Source organism: Capsicum annuum, chromosome 12 (assembly GCF_002878395.1).
Source record: "Capsicum annuum cultivar UCD-10X-F1 chromosome 12, UCD10Xv1.1, whole genome shotgun sequence".
Taxonomy (NCBI): Eukaryota; Viridiplantae; Streptophyta; class Magnoliopsida; order Solanales; family Solanaceae; genus Capsicum; species Capsicum annuum.
This window is the reverse complement of record NC_061122.1, coordinates 3,774,947-3,789,752: the sequence shown is the minus strand read 5'-3', so window position 1 is coordinate 3,789,752 and position 14,806 is coordinate 3,774,947. Positions and strand designations below refer to the sequence as shown.

General features: G+C 40.0%; 1 long non-coding RNA gene across 1 annotated transcript; it reads right to left on the bottom strand.

Moving 5' to 3' along the window:
- Positions 1 to 9,809: 9,809 nt before the first annotated feature.
- LOC107871700 lies at positions 9,810 to 14,375 on the bottom strand. Its single transcript, XR_007048107.1, has 3 exons — positions 13,577 to 14,375; positions 13,417 to 13,476; positions 9,810 to 10,419 (listed from the first exon to the last, which is right to left on the bottom strand). It is a non-coding gene; the product is annotated as an uncharacterized LOC107871700 (long non-coding RNA).
- Between the last annotated feature and the right edge of the window lie 431 nt (positions 14,376 to 14,806).

Sequence of the window (14,806 nt, the reverse complement as noted above, 5' to 3'; positions counted from 1 at the left end):
GAAATTTTCAGCCAGATCTTAAAGTCCAATTTAACCATGAAACATGGAATCAGAGGGCTAAGTTTAGAAAAGCATCTGATAAAATAGGTAGAGTGTTGAGACATTTGGTGACAAGTTGAAGCCTTTTCTGAAAATTAAGGCAATTATTTTGAGAATCACATGAATAACTTGGTCATCAATTGAAAAACATAGCTCAATTAGGTCAAACAGTGTCTGCTGATCCTATCAAGAGGAACAGAAAGAAAATCAACTCCACGAAAGCATGAGTCATTCAATGTGAGGGATGTACGCCAAATATAGAGTTGTATGTTTGACAAGTATAGAGAAGAGGTGGCACATATGCTCAGGGAAAGTTAGTGTTGTAAAACATGTCATAAGTGATATTGATCATGTACTTTCACATTGCATGCTATGTACTAACATCTTTAAGGAATGATATGATGAAGACATTTCATTCTGCTATCCAAATATTGTGTCATCCTTGGTTTACCCCATTTGAGCCTTAGTGTTATTTTCTTTCATACCCCTCTTTTGGAATCAAGATAGAGTTAGCAAAGCTCAAAAGAAAAGTGTCGAGCAAAATAATAGAGTTAGAAAAATTTCAAAAAAAATAGAAGAAAAAGAAGAAAATATATCCAAAAAGAAAGTAAAGAGAAGAGTGTCAAGAAAAATAGAGTCAGAAAGTTTCAAAGAGAAAAAGAGTCAATAAAAAAGAAAAGAAGAAGTCAGAATCAAGTAAAAGAACAAGTTGCCAGAACTACGCATGACCTGATTTCTCCTCTTTTGGGGGTAAGATATGTAGGCTGCCCTACTTTGGGCTCGGTCTATGCACATACGAAGGGAACCATCTTTCTTTCACACGAAAAGTACAGGCGCGCCCCAAGGAGACACACTGGGGTGTATAAAACCCTTATCTAGGAGATCTGCTAACTGTTCTTTCAACTCTTTTAGTTCTGAAGGAGCCATTCTATATGGTAGAATGGAAATAGGATGAGTGTCTGGAAACACATCAATACCAAACTCAATCTCCCTATCAGGTGGTATTCCTGGGAGATCATTTGGAAAGACTTTTGGGAATTCTTTTACTATGGGAACAGATTGAAGAGAAAGACTCTCAGCATTGGAGTCCTTAACTAGGATAAGGTGGTATAAGCAAACTTTAGAAATGAGTTTGCGGGCTTTGAGATAGGATATAAAATGCCCTCTGGGTGCTAAAGAATGTCCTTCCCACTCTATCACTGGTTCCTTTGGGAAAGAAAAAGTGACCCTTCGAGTCCTATAATCTAATGTGGCATAGCACGAATGGAGCCAATCCATTCCCAAGATAGAATCAAAAGCAACCATATCTAACTCTATGAGATCTGCCAGTGTATCTCGGCTACCAACAGTCACAACACAATCCCTGTATACCCTCCTAGCAATAATAGAATCCCCCATCGGGGTGGAAATAAAAAAGGGTTCATAAATCACACTGGGCTCAAACCTGAAACCAACAGCCACATAAGGGGTCACATAGGATAAAGTAGACCCAGGATCAAGTAATACATAAACATCACGGGAAAAGATTTGTGACGTACCGGTAACAACATCTGGGGAAACTTCCGCCTCCTGGCGGTTGGTCAAAGCATATAACCAGTTGCGATTGTTTTCGGTAGCTGAAAGGGAACCCTTATGAGGAGGAGCCATGAACACAGCTTGGGGCTTAGTCCCCTCCGCATTTCCTCCAGCAGAAGGGCAGTCTTTCTGAAAGTGGCCTACCTTGCCACAAGTATAACAATTCCTCCCCTCAAAATAACCTCCCTGAGTGATTCTTCCCATAAGTCTCGCACCGTGGATAAGTACGACGCTGTTGGGCCACACTGCCCTGTGACTGAGTATCTGGGGCTCTGAATCCATGAGGAGTCTGAAAACTCTATGATCGTCTGTCTGCTGGTGGTCTGGGCACTGGGGCGCTGGCAGCTGACTGTGCATTACTCCAAGACTTCTTATTTTGCCATCTATTTCCCCAGCTACTGCTCTGTGGTTGCCTGTGATTCTGATCCGCGGTTCTGGCTCTCTTTACTTGCCTGTCTTTCTCTCTTATTTCTGAAATTTTCTTTTTCTTCTCTTCTATCTGCTGCATATGAACGGTCAGCCGAGCAAAGTATAGCTCCTTATTCAACATTTCCCCCTGGCACTCAAGCACCAGGTTATCTGAAAGGCCGGATGCAAATTTCCTCATCCGGGCTCTTATATTACTAGTCAACTCTGGGGCAGAGCAGGCTAGTTTATTAAACTTCAAAGTGTACTCCTGGATACTCATACTACCCTACTTCAGATTCATAAACTCTTCTGCTTTGGTCTCCCTCAACTCCAGAGGAAAGAATCGATCAACGAAAGCTTCCACAAATTCGCCCCAAACTGTGGGCTCAGCACTCTCACCTTTTGCATTCTCCCAGTCGGCGTACGATTGATTCGCAACATCCTTGAGTTGATAAGTTGCTAGTTCCATCTCTTCAACCTCATCCACATGCATTACCTTAAATATCTTTTCCATCTCATCCACGAACTCTTGTGGATCTTCCTTTACCTTGGTGCCAGTGAACTTAGGTGGGTTCATCTTCATGAAATGTCTAACCCTAGTAGCCTCAGACGTAACAGATGCAGAGCCAACATCTTTTGATCGTTGAGCCTGGTTAGCTACCAAATGTGTCAGCATATGAATAGACCATCTGAATTTCGTATTTGAAATAGCTCCCTGAGCAGTTGGGGGGCAGTTGACATTAGTCCGCGAAGCTCGAGGTGGGTTGGTCTGGACTGAAGGGACTCCCGGAGTAGGGACAAGTTCTAGAGTATGAGCTCTGTTATGAGTCAGCATCCCATGGGTGGGACGGACCTCATCTGCCTGAACATTCTGATTGATGATACGATGTGGAGGCATAACTGTGTTTCTGAAATACAAGAGATCATTAATTAGGGGACAGTTCAGACTCTGAAGCACGAACAAAATCACAAAGAAGGGAAACATTTCCTAAACACCTAGCAGCCTCCTGCTTATAAGTGTGCTGTGCTACACACCCATAAACAGGACTCTACCCGATGCGATTTCGCAGACACCTTGGGACCATGAATCATGCTTTGATACCAAGTTTGTCACGACCCGAACCGGGGCCCTGTCCGTGACGAGTATCTCAAACCATGAAGGCCCAAAATACCCCTATCTGTCTGGTAATCATGCACATAATTCAAATAATAAAGAGATGCAGAAGATAATAACATTACAGAAAACATGGTCAAGAGTCATATGAAAGCAATAATAGGGAATGATGTCCCAAAATCTCAAATCAACACCTCTATAACGTCTACGAAATTTCTACTACATGACTGAAACAAATGTCTATCTGAAAACTAGAACAAGGCCCCCAGTAGACCCAAAACTAATAAGTGATAACTGACACTGCCAGATAATCAGGCCTTCCAAAATATAGAAGGCTCACCAAGTGACTCTGCAAATCTGTCTGAGGAATCTATTGATTTTCTGGACCCCTAGACTGCGCCTCCAAACCTGGGAAGAAGGGTGTCAATACATGAGTACTGGTACGCAGAAATATCAAAACAAAACATAATATTTTTACAAAATATAGTTGAGAGCCATTATAAAGCAGTTTCATATCAAGTCATTTGAAAACATAGGGGCATAATGTAATTGTTTTCAACAACAATGTAATGCAGCTGAGCTAGGTGGAATACCCTACATATCACATTTACACCAACTGTCAAACCTCGGTTGCCACCGAGATTAGAGTATACGTGAGGGGAAGATACACAAGATCACACAGCAGGGTGTCTCGACCCAATGGTAGTGCATAAGATCACAAAGCAGGGCTCCTAACCATAGTCTCAATTTGGGAATGACATAAAGTCAGGTATGCAAGATCACAAAGCAGGGTACCAAATTCCCATGTCGGCACACACGATTTCCAGCGTGAGCCCTTACACTCAAACGCCTTCTTCGGGCATCCACCTATCTCATGTAAAATCAATGCATTCAAATTTTATCTGATTCAATCACATATCTTATTTGTAGGGTATCGTCATACCCGACTTGCAAGTCATCAATATCACATCAACATATGCATAATCATGTAAAAATCAAGATGTTTTCATCATTTACAAGTAGTGGACAATAATTATTTCAAATTCATGCTCTCTTTTGTTGGTCACAATATAATATGGGGTATCGAAACATTATCATGGAAATTTAAAATCAATTTATCATTCACATTTATCAAACTTCTATGGAAAATCTCAAATCACATATGCATGGTTTCAACCATTGAAGTATATAGGCAAACAATTCCGATGACCTTAAAAAAAATGATTTAGAAATCATAATAAGAGCAAGTTATTAGTATTTTATTGAAAACCCCCATTTAAAAGCATGCATGTTCATAAAACTACATCCATGAGATTTTTGGATAACCCCACGTACCTCGATTGCTATGAATATTAGGTGCTTCTTGAAGCCTACGTTGAGAGGATTCCAAATATGCAATTAGTTTCTAAAACCCCCGGTTGAATCTTGAGTTGCTTGAGTTTTTATTTTGAAATTCTAAGGAGAATCCTTGAGCACTTTTGATGAATGCAGGTGTATTTTGGGGTCTTTGGAGTAAGGATGGAAAAGGACCATTTTGCTCCAAAAACGGAGTGTTTAAGTCACTTGAGACCTTTACATAGGAGCCGCCTATGCTATCGCATATGCTTACATAGGCGCTACCTAGGCTATCGCCTATGCTTTCCAATGGCCATGTACGATTGGTTAGGTGACACATATTACTTTGAAAGGCTATAACTTCTTGCTTGGGTGCCGGATTTTAGCAAAATTGGTATCGTTGGAAAGCTAACTCGGAAACCTATCATTTTACACATAGTAGGCTTTATAATTCAACATATACAAAGAGTCATGGTGGATAGAAGTTGACACAAATTATAATGTCCACTTAAGCTTAATCGGTCGAAGTAGTTTTCAACTCGTCCTTGAGTCAAATGACCCCTATGGTCTTAATTCAAGCTTGAATGGATTCACATGCTACACAAATAATTAACATGCCGTATTGGCATAGGATTTATGGCTTCAGGATTTATCAACACATCAAAATTATGGTCTATATTGTAGCCCAAAATGCGGTGCGTTACATAGCTCATCGGGGTTCGATTTTGTACGCGTCTTCAGTTTTTTTACTGAAAATCAGGTTTGGATTCTGCTGGTCCTTGTGGGTTATTTCAGTATTTTTTTCGGAGCTGTATAATTGGACTGAACACTAAATTTTGGATTTGTTTGTTTGTTTGTTGTTTGTTTGATTGATTGATTTGTATGTTTTTTTATGTGGATTATACACTCTTAGTGTCGAATTACCCGATATGCTCCACCAAGCTACCGTGGTCGAACCATGGGATTGAGGGGTGCCTAACACCTTCCCCTCGGTCAGCAGAATTTCTTATTTGGAATCTCTGTTCTTGGATCAGTTTCTAGAGTCAAACTGTTTTAAAAAGGATTTCCAAAGGTGACTTGGCACACCCGATTTATGTCAAGTGGCGACTCTGAATAAAAAATGTAAACAATCCTTTTTCGCAACGAACTTTCATATTTTTGTCACTCAAGAATAAAAAAACCCTTTCGAACTTAAAAATTAATATTTTTGGAGTTAAAAAAGGGGTGTGACAACTTCGATAGCTTTAAGGAGTTCTTCTGGAATTGAATCACCATCCTCTATCCTTGTATCATCTAGAAAGGTGAATAATCCCCGGCTTTTCAAGCCTTGATAAAAGTGACCAGCAAATGTTTTACGAGTATCTTCACCTCTAAAACTTAGAAACACAGCATACTTCCATCGAGGACGGTACTGTGAATTACTCGCAAAAGAGGAAGAAGAAGCCATGGATGTCTGAAAAAGAGAACACACGGTGTGATAATTATCAGATGAAGAAAGAGAAAGAAAATGAAAGATGAATGGTTCTATCAAGTATCAAGGAATTCCTTTAAAAAAAGGAGCAAATTTGGTGAGAAAGAAAAGATATCTTGAATTTAAAGACTACAAGATTTAAAAATCCATGCATAGTTGCAAAGTTAATGTGGAGTCCCTCTTAAATCAATTTTAATTGAAGGAAGTAGAAAATTCCATCAAAGACCACCTACCCACACTTAAAATATGTAAATAATGGCATTGCTAGTTGCAATCCCTCTTCTTACTAATAATATAATATAGTTCCATATGCACTAAATAGTTTCTGTCCTTTTAATTTCTCAAAAGTTAAATTATGGTTTTTGTCCTTTATATTTGCCAAATGGTTAACTTCTCCATTAATTTTTGTCAAATCTTACAAATAGAGTTCGATCAATAGTTTATGGAGATTGAAAGTGTTAGCATCCAACAAACTTAAAGACCAAAATTGAATTTTATTAACCATGATGGTTCGACTTGATGTAACGTCGCAGAAATTTTGAGCTAAGATGTGAATGGTTCTTCAATTGTGTCATGATCAATTTCTTAGTGTGGTTATAAGTGCTTTGTATGTGATATTGATCATAAGAAACACCTACCATAGAGTTAAGTTGAGAGCATTCCCATCGATTGAGTTTTAGTATTATAATTTTTTCGGATCAACTTCAAATGATCATATAACTCCTAGAATATGAAGAGTTTTGAGGCCCAATACCTATTAAATGAAAGGTCTTCGAGCATTCTTTCTAATGCAACCGACCGTTCGTCAATTCAATTCCGAAGAAAAAGTTGTGAGCATTTCAATGGGCAAACCAGTGGACCACCACTTTGGCAGTATGCGACGAACCCTCTGGGTTTGTCTGTAATCCGGATAACCTCACTGTATACTTGTTTCACTCAGTAGTATACAGAGCGAGGATGAAATGTTATGCCACAGTCCTTGCGGCAAACTTGGATTGGGGACTGAGCGATGGTCAGATCCATATAGCCCGTGGTGCATACGTTGTCTGTAATATCATCTTGTTCAAAATTAAAAAGAAAAGTACTGCTTCACGGTTTAACTTTGGAGTCACTATTTATATTCCTTCTTATTTTGCATACCAATACATTCTATGTATTGACCATCCTCCGACGCTACATCGTTTCATGATGTAGGTCCGGGGTTACATTCTCGTGGTTATGTGCATCATTAGAATCCATTCGGGACAGCTTTAGCAGTGGTGAGCCCTCCATTCTCCCGAAGGCCTAGTCAATTCCTATGTCAGACTTCATGTCATTGTTTTATGGTATTTTGTCGGAGGCAAGTCCTGGCTTAGATGTTTTCTTGTATTTCGCATGTTAGAGGCTTCATGGACCTACGTCAAGGTTGTGCGAATGTTTTGAAGATCAAATATTCACAAACTGCTACTACAATGTAGATTTGCAGTAGATAACTTAGTATTGGCAGAGTGTATTTGAGCTCTACATACCCAATGGAAGTATCCAGCTATTATTAAAGAGTACAGACCCATCTCATGTTGCACTATTCTATACGAGACATTGCAATTTGTTTTCCCTACTTTTATTATTGAAGTCATTTTCCTTATTTTGAAAGAGCTTGTCTTGTAAAAAGTCATTTTCCTTATTTTGAAAGAGCTTGTCTTGTTTTTCTACAGAAAAATATTTTTCAAAATTTTTAGCCAAACGAACACGAGAAAATAGATTTTTTTCCTCCATAAGTAACACACCCTAAGTTGATAACTATCCCACTTTTGCCAGCTATATGGAATTGATGCTCAATATCACACAGCAATGCCAAAAGAATCTCAAATATTATCGAAAGTCGTAAAAAAAATCATAATTTCTACCGTTTCACCCGTTTGACTTGAAAATGGCTCGCCCCACCCCGCCAAAGCAATCTGATCCATTTAATAGGTCGTAAGGGACCTCTCAAAAAGTTTCAAACAAAATTTTTCCTGGAGCCCGAGCCCCACCCTGAACCATGGGCTAACACCCACCGAAAGTCGCAAAAAAACTGCAATTCCCGTTGTTTCGCCCGTTTGACTTGAAAAATAGCTCCACTGGCCCCACAAAAGCAACCCGATCCATTTAATAAGCCGTCAGGGACCGGCGGAGAAGTTTCACTCAAAAATTTTTTAGAAGCCCGAGTTCACCCCCCGAACCATGGGCTAAACCTAGTGATTCCTGCCGTTTCGCCCGTTTGACTTGGAAAATGGCTCCCCGGCCCCTACAAAGTAATCCGATCCATTTAATAGCCATCAGGAAACAACCAGAGAAGTTTCATCCAAATTTTTTTCAGAGCATAAGCCCCCCCGATCTGTGGGCTAACACCCACCCAAAGTTGCAAAAAACCTGCAATTTCCGTCTTTTTTCCCATTCGGATTGGAAAATGGCTCCTCCAACCCTTCCAAAAATAATTCGATCCATTTAATAAGCCGTCAAGGGACTGTCCGAGAAGTTTTGCCCAAAATTTTCCTTGAAGTCCATGCGCACTCCCGAACCGTGGGCTAACACCAATAGAAAGTCACAAAAAATATGCAATTCCAGCTGTTTCGTCCATTTGACTTGAAAAATGGCTCCCTAGACCCGCCAAAGCAACCCAATCTATTTCATAGGCTGAAAAGGGACTGTCCAAGAAGTTTTGACAAAAAAATTTTCGGAGTCCAAGTTCAGCCCTCGAACCGTGGGCTAACCATGTACCAAAAGTCTCTAAAAACTCGTAATTCCTGTCGGTTCGCCCGTTTGACTTGAAAAATGGCTCCTCCGGCCCCGCCAAAACAATCCAATCCATTTAATAAGCCATCAGGGGACCTCTCAAAAAGTTTTGTGATAAATTTATTCGGGATACCGAGCCCACCCACCTAAGCATGGGCTATCACCCATCGAAAGTCGCAAAAAACTCTAATTCGTGCCATTTTGCCCGCTTGACTTGAAAATGGCTCCCCCAACCCCGTCAAAGTAATCTGATCCATTTAATAGGTCGTATGAGGACCGCTTAAAAAGTTTCAACCAAATTTTTTTCCGGAGCCCGAGCCCCACCCCGAACCATGGACTAACCATCGAAAGTCGCAAAAAAATGCAATTCATGTTGTTTCGTCTATTTGACTTGGAAAATGGCTTCACTGCCCCGTCAAAGCAATCCGATCCATTTAATAGGTCTCCAAGGGACCGCCAAAGAAGTTTCACCCAAAAATTTACTAGAGCCTGAGCACACCACCCTCTCCCTCCTTGAACCGCGGGCTAACACCCACCCAAAGTGGCAAAAAGCTTGCAATTTCTTTTGTTTTGCTCATTTAGATTGGAAAATGGCTCCTTCGACCCCACCAAAACAACTCTACCCATTTTATAAGCCATTGGGGGAATGCTCGAGAAGTTGCGCCCAAAATTTTTCTCGAAGCTCAAGCCTGCTCCAGAATTGTGGGCAAACACCCATTGAAAGTCGCTAAAAATCCGCAATACCTGCCTTTTCTCTTGTTTGACTTGAAAAATGACTCTCCCGACCCCGCTAAAGAAACTCGATCCATTTAATAGCCTATCATGGGACCGCCCGAGAAGTTTCACCCAAAACTTTTTTCTCAAGGCCGTGCACACCCCCTGAACTGTGGGTTAACGACCACTGAAAGTCGCAAAAAACCCACAATTCCTGTCGCTTTGCCCGTTTGACTCGGAAAATGGCACCCCCGCCTGCCAAAGAAATTTGATCCATTTAATAGGCCATTAGAGGACCGATCAAGAAGTTTAACGCAAATTTGTCTCGAAGACCAAACCCACCCCCAAATCGTGGGCTAGCAGACACAAAAAGTAGCAAAAAATTCAGAATTCCTTCCACTATTTACATCCGAAAATTTAAAATTTTGTTGCGACTTTAGTAGGGACAACAAAAACAAATTAAAGCACACCTTGCAACTAGCCTTCTACCCTAATATGCATACTCCACACCTTCCTATCTAGGGTCATGTCTTCAGTAAGTTGTAATTGCTCCATATCCAGTCGAATCACCTCCCTCCAAAAGTCCAAAAACCAATGCATGCCCATCTCTCTTCTCTGCAATTGAATTGCTCGTTCAATTGTAAATTTTCCAAGGTAGCAGAAAAAGTCACACAACTTGTTTGATTCTAATTCTATGCGATGTCACACAACTCTAATTGTGAGAGGATAAAAATGTACTTCGTATTGCTACCACACGCAGATTTAACAGTGGATTGGAATCGATAAAGAACTATGCTACTTCGGTAGATCTTGGTGGTGGCCGAGAAAGTATTTGAGCTCTACATCCCAATGAAAGAATAGTTGCTCTATCGGTGGAGGTACGTTTGATTACTGGAAATAGTTCTCCTTTGCTCCGTTTGCCTTTTGATGTGAGGGAACTTACTAGTAGGTTCAATGCTTCTTTCATCCAGCTGTTGTGGCAAAGTTTTCTTGTCTTGCACATATTCATCTGCAGATGGATTTGGACAAGCTACTTATCAGAAATGGAAAGGTGATTATATTTTAAAAGAATGAATTATCGCGTACCCAAGTTCTAATCCAAAAGATTCAAAAACAGCCTATTCCTAATCCTAAAGGAGCGATCACAACATCAGATTGAATCATTAATTAGTGCAAAGAGTCTTGATAGCAAAGAGCTGCCAAGTAACTCTTTCACTTAACTATTTATCGCTCATTGTTTTTGCAAGAAATTTGACAGATGATATGACCTCAACTTTACCACAGCTAGTTATTTGCCATTTATATGCTGTAATAGCACTTTGCCTTTTCTCTGCAGAGGCCTGCTCATCTACTAATGAATATTATTTCTCCCATAAAAAGGTGAGCATCAGTTTCTGATGGAGAGTATACGAGATTAGTTTGAAGGAATGATGATATGGAAGTGTAGAAAGTTCGTTTTTCCCTTATATAAGAAAGTACCGTACATGTGGCAAAAGTGTATTGCTAAAGTTAGAGCATGATCATTACCTATCGACATGAAAATGAGAACAAAGGAAAATAGCATTGAAGTATTCATCTGCTTAAAAAAACCATGATACCTCAAAACAAATATGATAATTGATTGCCGAGGAGAAATCCTAGTCGTTGATTCTCACTGAAAAGGTGCTAAACTAGTTAAAGAAATGACATAATCCATTTGAACAAACTGTTTTAGAGCCAGTTAAATTGTAAGAAGAAGACGTTCATAAGGAAATTTGAGCACGGTTATACATTACTTTTCATGGTATCAAATCTATGTTTTTAGATTATTCCCTGTGGAAAAGCACTTCTTAAGATCTTTTCAAAACGGCAGAATAAATTTCTGGCATCCATTAATGAAATAGTGGCTTTTATATCATCGTAAATTCCCCAATTTGTATCATTATATTTTCATTTGAGAGTTTACTTATTTCAAATAATTGATTTGGGACTACTAATTGAATTGACATTGCATGATTCCAGTATCTTATTTAAAGCATAAAAATTTGTTAGTTAAAATGGGAAAATTGGTTGTGTGTAGCATTTGTATGTACTGCAGCAGTTTTGTTAATGAAGAGGAGGATGAAGAACTGTGGTGAGTGGGAAAAAGGGATTGTTATGTTTTAAGAGTTTGAGGAGAAGTGTGCAACTCCAGTAGAAAAACTAAGGCAAGTGGCTGATGCTATGAGTGTTGAGATGCATGCTGGACTTGCTTCTGAAGGTGGAAGTAAACTTAAGATGCTTATTAGCTATGTTGATAAACTCCCTACTGGGTGAGTTTTCGTGTGTGTGTGTGTGTGTGTGTGCAGAAACCGAATTTTGCTTATTTGGGTGTTCAAGAATGCAGCGGCGGAGCCAACCTTCTTTAGGGGGTTCGTCCGAACCCCTTTGACGGAAAAATATACTATTTATACATGATTAAAATTATTTTTTATGTGGTTATAGTAGGTGTTGAACCCCCTTCGATTAAGTTTTCTTTGAATATTGAATCCCCTTAGTTGAAATCCTGTCTTTTGCTTATTTGGGTTTCAAGAATGTCATAAGATGGTGCTCCCAAAGCTTAAAGGTAAGTTCTACAGAGTGGCAGTCCGACCGGCTATGTTGTATCGAGGGGAGTGTTATCCGAAAGTTAAAGGTGGTAGAGATGATGATGTTGTGGTGGATGTGGTTAGACCGGAAAGGATAGGGTGAGGAATGAGATTATTTAAAAAAATGTGGGAGTGTCTTTGGTGGAGGACAAGATGCGAGAAATGAGGTTACATTGGTTCGGACACGTGATGAGGAGGGGTTTTGATGCGCCAGTGCGGAGGTGTGAGACACTGGCTATGGATGATTTTAAGCGGGGGAGAGGTAGGCCAAAGAAATATTAGAGGGAGGTGATTAGGCATGATATGTAGCAGTTATAGCTTACGGAGGACATGACCCTTGATAAGAAGGTGTGGAGGATGCCGATTAGGTAGAGGGTTAGGGAGTGGGAAGGTGTCGGTAATAGCAGGGGAGTGTTATGTATTTGTGTATGGAATTTCTTGTTCGTAGGTGTTGAGTGCTGCCTATGGTTTCGGATTTATAGTTTTAGTATTATCTTGTGGCTAACGTTGGTAGTTGATACCATACGGTATCTACAACACCAAAACAGTCCGCAAACAGTCAACAACAACACGCCTAAACCCACAACAACACGACAACACGACAACACTAGAATCAAACACAAATAGAAAACAATAAAAGGTAGGTAACTTGACACAAGGAGAGTACGAAATGTAGAAACTAAAGGGTGTATAAAACTCTAAAACATCTACAAATCACATTGAAAAGCACCAAGTTCTTACGTGAACACAAGAGGAACTCGGTTCACTCAAGCACTCATGTTTCTAGCCGTTTCACAACACAAGTGGAACCTTTCACGTGTGATGTTCAAAAGTTTGGTGGTCTACTCTCTTCTTGAGAGGAAAATGATGTTCAATATTACAAGTGATTTCAAGAATAAGCTAACTAAGGAACAAGACTAAAGGACACACTTTAAATAGTCTATTACAAAAGGTTGGCAAAAGGACCCTTTTACCCTTAATGAAGGAGTGCCGGGTGTGGAGTGTTTTGGGGCAACCTTGGGGTGTATTTTGAGCACCTCAGGTCAGCGCTCACACGTCACAGCGTACACACTCCCTTGGACGAGTTCACAACAAGCTCAACCACGTCCATTTTCATAAACGCGCCTTGAAGTCTTTGAAGTTCCAGAGCTTGGTTTCTAGTAAATGGTATGGAGCCCGTGACACCAGTATCAGTAGTTTATTTTGCATACTGTACAAGTTTATATGCATTTATGTATTGTGTTTGTTATATTGTTATTGGTTCTAAGCCGGGGGTCTATCGGAAACAGCCTCTCTACTTCACTTCAGGTAGTGGAATGGACTGTGTACACTCTACCCTCCCCAGACCCCACTGGGTGGGAATACACTGGGTATGTTGTTGTTGTTAGTCTTTAACTTACCTTGGTTAATCCAGCATAAATGGAGACAAGATGAAATGTAAATCACCCATCAATGAGCTCCTGTCAATAGGGGAAACAAAGAGGGAACAACGGAAGAAAAAATTGATCAGTTTCGGAAGAAGACTTTGCAGCTAACAACAAAAAGAAAACAATTACTTACTATATTCTTGGCAGTTGATGTTTGTTTCTTAGAAGAGGAGCAACTGGCTTCATCATGGTGTTCGCTATCATCAAATCTGGTCCTCCTTGTCCCGAGGCAATATTCATTGTTATTTTCCTTTATTTGCAACAAGGCCTAAACTCCTAGTTCATCTTATACAACAAACGAAATATATACTTAATTTTTTCGGAGGAAAATAACATGATGTGCCTATAGTCATTTGGCGTTTTTCCATTTGCCTTAGAAATATCCCATAAACCAACAAAAGGTATCAAGAAAAAATGAATACCATTACGTTCTAGAGAACATTTTGAGTGGTTGGATAAGACAAGTTTCCGTGTGATGCACGACATCCCATCATCATATAAGGGAATAAAGTGAGCCGTGATGTCAGTTAATATGCCATGATAACATACAGCAAATCCCAAGAAGCTATCATGTATGTACCAATTTTCAGACAAAGAGACCGATACACCATCAATTCCCTGGTATGGGAACCTTGGCATCCCATGCCACCGCCAACCTGTAATCACTCTAAGCGACAAGGAATCTGAAGCAGAGATGTCGTGCTGCAATAATGAGAGATTCCGAAATAGCGAATTACAGATCCAATAATTTGTCCAGTCTGCTTCTATTATATCTAATTGAACTGGAAATTCTGGCAGCTGTGTAAGCCTCTTGCAATGTGATAAGTCCAAGCATCGAAGAGCACCAAGTTGGGCTATGCTTCGAGGCAAATGCTCTATCACGACCCAAACCGGGGCCCTGGCCGTGACGAGCATTCCGAACCATGAAGGCCCGAAACACCCCTATCTATCTGGTAATCATGCACATAATTCATATGATAATAAGATATGCGGAAGATAAATAATATTACGGAAAACATGGTCATAAATCAAATGAAATCAACAAAGGGGAAATAATGTCCACAACATCTATCGACATCTAAACAACCGTTTGCGAAATCTCTAATACATGACTGAAACAAATTACTGTCTGAAAATTGGGACAAGGCCCCAGTAGACCCAAAACTACTAAATGATAAATGAACTGACAGATATCTGGCCTTCCGAAATATAGAAGGCTCACCACTTGATTCTGCAAATCTGTCGGAAGAGATCTACTGGTTATCTGGACCCCTAAACTGTGCCTCCAAACCTGGGAGGGAAGGGGGTCAATACAAAAGTACTGGTACGCAGAGAAATCAAAAACAAAATATAATATTTTTTT